Genomic DNA, 5,465 nt, shown 5'->3' on the forward strand with positions numbered 1-5,465 from the left:
CTAATTTCATTAATTTCGCCACCAGTATTCGCAGAGGCTGCGGGAGGAGCCGACCCACTGTGGCAAGCAGTTACGTAGTCGCGCCCGCCCACCGTAGCGGGCGTTGTTTAATAGCCCGACACCTTCCTGTACTTGGTGGCAGGAGCGTGTTGACTAGTTTCTTACGGCTTGCAGTCTGGGAAACCGTGCCTTTGGTGTACACTTGCAAGACTTCTGTTTTGCTTCCAGTACCTCGGAGTAGCTCTATGTGGGTAATGAGAACGACTTATGTTGTTGGTGGCTCAGGCCGAGATTGGTTCATTTGAAAACAGAAGGTGTATATGCATTTCTTTCCCATAATTCTGTAAACATGTTTAGGCTGTTGTCTTTTTTTTTAAGTAAATTTAATTGTTGTTCAGAGGTTACAATGTAGGCCATTACCTTATGCAGACATTTAATAGCAAGGCAGTGTATTGAATTCTGGTTTCAACTTGTGTTGATTATGTGGGGAAATTGCCTTGAACAGACATTTAAGTAATTAGTAAACAACTGAATGCTATTTGTGAGTTGAAGTTTATTGTGTTCCTAAAAGTTTTAACGATTATTTTTAGTAGTTCATTTATGCAGTTAGGCGATTTACAAGGCCTGTTGTGTTGTTGCCTTTTAAAGTATTATCAATGTTATTAATAAAGTAGTGTGTTGTAAAAAAATAAACAGTGAACAAAGTGGCTCAAATCCCTTTGGTCCACACCTTCCGTCATTCGCCCTTGGATGGTATTAACAAACCGTGAATGCCCATTTCAGTCTGGTTTTCTGCGAATGGTTTCAGCCTTAGTTTTAAAAAGACAGTATATTCAGCGCTGCACGTCTAGAGGTATTACATCAGTAACATGTGTAACACATGATGAGGAAATATTAAACAGGTTAGAAACTTCAAAATTCTAAGCTGTCATAATTGATCAGAATTTAAATGGGAAGAAGCACATTTTGGAACTCCTAAGACAACTTAGTTCAGCCACATTTCCGCTAAGAATCATTCCAAATCTTGGGACTAGATAAATCAGCAAGCTGAGATATTTTGCATATTTTCATTCAGTAATGTCCTATGGAATAATATTCTGCTTGACTCGGAAAGGGAAAGGTCCCGAGTTCGACTCTAGGTCAGTTTCAATCTGCCAGGAAGTTTCATACCAGCAGACTCTCAGCTGCAGAGTGAAAGTTTCATTCTGGAAAACATTCTCCATGCTGTGGCTAAGCCATGTCTCCGCAATATCCCTTCTTCCAGATCTGCTAGTCTTGTAAGGTTCGCAGGAGAGCTTCTGTGAAGTTTGGAAGGTTGGAGTTGAGGTGCTGGCGAAAGCAAAGCTGTGAGGACGGGTGCTCGGGTAGCTCAACTGGTAGAGCATTTGCCCGTGAAAGGCAATGGTGCCGAGTTTGAGTCTTGGTCCAGCACACAGTTTTAATATGCCAGGAAGTTTCATATCAGCGCACACAACACTACAGAGTGAAAGCACAATTCTGGAAATATTCTACATAGGCATTACCACTCTATTTTATACTGAATTGTTGGTGTGATCAACTTTTCACCACTAGCATATTGAAATGTAATTGTGAGCTCATGCCAGTTGGATGCTATCGCTTTTCACGTTTACAGGATTTTTGTTTAATATCTTAACAGGGGCCAGGCCTTTGTACTCACTATAGCTATGCTCTTATGAAAGCCCTGTTTTGCATCCTCCATGAGAAGTGTCAATTGGAAACCTACCTTGCTTTTCGCACTATAGAGGCCGTCAGCGTGTCATTCTTGTGACTTATTGCTTGTATTGTGCTTGGCACATGATCCTTAGTGTTACAGATACTGAAATATTTATCATCATGTTCTGACTGCTCCTGACAACCTCTGGATAACTCTTAATTTCCTTAGTTATTTTCCTGCGAAAAAAAGTTTAGTTCTAAGTCACCATAAGTTCTTTGGAATCTTCACATACAGTGACATTACCATCTAATATTTGGCGCCTCCAGCCAACCCTTATTCCACTAACTGTTTCGTCATCTTTTTTGACCAAGCTTTTGGAATCCATGTCTGCTTCCATCGACAAAGGGACGTGGGGAATGTTCCCAGATCGATCAAACTTTCAATCCACAAACCAAACTAAACTCCTCCCGAACGGGTGATGAACACCCTACGGTACTGACCGGCTGCCATGTCATCCTGAGCCCATAGGCGTCACTGGAAGCGGATATGGAGGGTCATGTGGTCAGCATACCACTCTCAGTTTCCGAGACCGAAGCCACTACTTCTCAATCAAGTAGCTCCTCAGTTTGCCTCGCTAAGGCTGAGTGCACCCCGCTTGCCAACAGCGCTCGGCAGATCGGTGGTCACCCATCCAAGTGCTACCCCAGCCCGACAGCGCTTAACTTCGGTGATCTGACGGGAATCGGTGTTACCGCTGCGGTAAGGCCGTTGGCAAAGCATCCGCCGGGTGGATTCGTGCCGAGGACCGGCACTCCATCCCTCTCGGGAAGCAGCGCGGTAGACGGCGCCGGCAGCTGGGCGGGCTTTCATTCCACAATCAACATGACATTACGGCATCCCGTCAGATTTTTATAAATGCTTCTTCCGACGATTTCTTTCCAGACGCTGCATTGTACCTATGCTATCCATTGCAACTTTCTTCAGCTTACCTGTATCATAGTAACCTTCTTTCTCCATCCCACATTCATTTGTTTGGCTAGTTACGTCTCTTCGTATCTTCTTGTATATTCCAAAACTTGGTTGAATATCCACGATAGCATTTGAAAGATGCCCAAGTACCAAAGGCAGGCGCTACGAGAGAGGTGTAGTGCATCACGCAGGGGTTTACTATTGCAATTCCACTGTGCGGCTGGTCTCGGTGGAGGTTCGATTCCTCCCTCGGGCATGGGTGTGTGTGTGTTCGCCCTTAGGATAATTTAGGTTAAGTAGTGTGTAAGCTTAGGGACTGATGACCTTAGCAGTTAAGTCTCATAAGATTTCACACACATTTGAACATTTTTTTATATAGAAATTCCGCGAGGGTGTATTCCAGGAAGAGTCGGACAGCATATTACTTGGTCAGAAACATGTCCCTCGAAATTATTACAGCGCGATAATCAGAGAAATTAGAGCTAATACGAAGCGCTACCAATAGTAATTCTGTCAGCACATCCTCACGTTATGTTACGGGGAAAAGATTATGGTACAGAACCATCCTCCTCCACTAAACGTAAGTTGGCATGCTTAGTATAAGTGCAATGTAGACATGGATTGGCTGATATCAGTTGCAATGTGAAATTGGCGGTGGAGTGGCGACGGAGTCGGACAATCAAACACCCCACAGAGGTTTGCCAGATCTTGCTGAAAAACATGCAGTTATGTTGCTCATAAACAGTAGTGTGTTTCTGGTATGGAGCAGAACATTTTTAAACTGGACTCAGAAGGAACAGCTACACTCCAAGAGAACGACAGCCATTTCTGCTATCGGTACATGGTTAAACTCACTAAAGAAAGCGGCCCAGAATAGGCTCCTTCTGCACACCTGACGTCACGCGTACTCTGACAGCCAACGACCGTTCAGGAGTTTGACGAGCTGTACGCTGTGAAGGTTATAGTCAGTACGAGCACTGAACATGATGGTAGAGAGTTATTTAGTGCATTTTTATTTAATTAGTTGCCGTTACAGCGGCTGAAGGTGATGCTACAATAGAGGTACATAAGAGGCAAAATGTATATAAGCAAGCGAGCGAAATAATTTGCAGGATTCAAGATGTATCCCACGCTGCAGCCTACTTTTGTAGCTTAGGGTCTACAGATTCAAAGAGCAAGCACTATAATGGTATGATGACTGACAGAGTCGCAATAAGTCGTAAGGTAATCCATCGAAGGTGGTAAGAATCTACGACTGCTTCTGTTCTGCGTGATAATTCTTGTTGTTATCGTTCAGGTAAAGCCAGATCTGGTAGCCTCAATACAACACGACCTTGCAATACGTCTCTCAAGCTCATAAGAAAATACTCCGTGGTCTAGGGGTCGCCGGCACGGTAGCTCAGCGTATAACTGCCCTCTGCAGTAATAAAACTGAGTCAACGACTCAACACTGAACTTGAACGGGTTCCATGGGACATCCGTACCGAACAGATGCAACGAACAATATCGACCAAAGAAAGGGGTAGGTAGCGTCTTCGATTCATAATCAAAACGTCTTCAGTCCACGATTCCAGTACCGCAGACACTTAAATTTTGATTAAAAATCATCATTGGCGGCCAAAGACGTCCAGCAGAAGAAACCAACCTCATACTGCCAACGGAACCGTCAAAGAGGGCGGAGGAACGGACAGATGTTCAGGGCACTTGTCTTAGGTGTGGGACACTGCACCTAAAGGAGGAAGAATCAGCAAAGACCAACGGCATGTGGATGCAGCAGGTAATGGAAACGACTGCATTAAAGACATATAATGTGTATCTGAAAAGGGAAACGCAAAGGTTCAATCTAGATTTAGTAGGTGTCAGTGAAGTGAAGTGGAAAGGAGAGAAGGATTTCGGGTCAGCGGCAGAAAATGGTATAACGGGAGTAGGATTCGTTATGAATAGGAAGGTAAGGCAGAGAGTCTGTTACTGTGAACAGTTCAGTGAAACAGTTTTTCTTATCAGAATCGACAGAGAAACCAACACTGACAGCGATAGTCAGGTATGTATGACAAAGTCGCAAGTTGAAGGAGAAGACATATACAAAGTGTATTACGAAATTGAAAGCGTAGTACAGTATGTAAAGGGGGATGAAAATCTAATAGTCATGGTGAACTCCAATGCAATTGTAGGGGAAGGAGTAGAAGGAGAGGTTACAGGAAAATATGGGCTTGGGACAAGAAATGAGAAAGCAGAAAGGCTAATTGGCTTCTGTCACAAGTTTCTATTATTAATACTGAATACTCTGTTCAAGAATCACAAGAGAAGGAGATATGCTTGGAAAAGACCGGGTGATACGGTAAGATTTTAGTTAGATTAGATCATGGTTAGACAGAGATTCCAAAATAAGATACAGGATTCTAAGGCGTACACAGGAGCAGATATAGACTCAAATCAAAATAGCGTAGTCACGAAGATTAGGTTGAAGTTTAAGACATTAGTCAAAAAGAATGAAAACGCAAAAAAGTGGGATCCGCAAGTACTAAGAATGACGAGATACGGTTGAAGTTCTCTAACGCTACAGATACAGCAATAAGCAATAACTCAGTAGGCAGTACAGCTGAAAGGGAATGCACGTCTCTAAAATGATCCATCGCAGAAGTTGGGAAAGAAAACGTAGGTGCGAAGAAATCATGGGTAACAGAAGAAATACTTCAATTGATTTATGAAACGAGGAAGTACAAAAATGTTCAGGAAAACTCAGGAATACAGAAACACAAGTGGCTGAGAAATGAAACAAATAGGAAGCGCAGGGAAGCAAAGACGAAATGGCTGCAGGAAT

At 43.3% G+C, this 5,465-nt stretch overlaps 1 pseudogene; it reads right to left on the minus strand.

Moving 5' to 3' along the window:
• Positions 1 to 2,331: 2,331 nt before the first annotated feature.
• Positions 2,332 to 2,448, minus strand: LOC126274343 (5S ribosomal RNA; annotated as a pseudogene).
• Positions 2,449 to 5,465: the final 3,017 nt, after the last annotated feature.

Source organism: Schistocerca gregaria, chromosome 5, assembly GCF_023897955.1.
Source record: "Schistocerca gregaria isolate iqSchGreg1 chromosome 5, iqSchGreg1.2, whole genome shotgun sequence".
Taxonomy (NCBI): domain Eukaryota; kingdom Metazoa; phylum Arthropoda; class Insecta; order Orthoptera; family Acrididae; genus Schistocerca; species Schistocerca gregaria.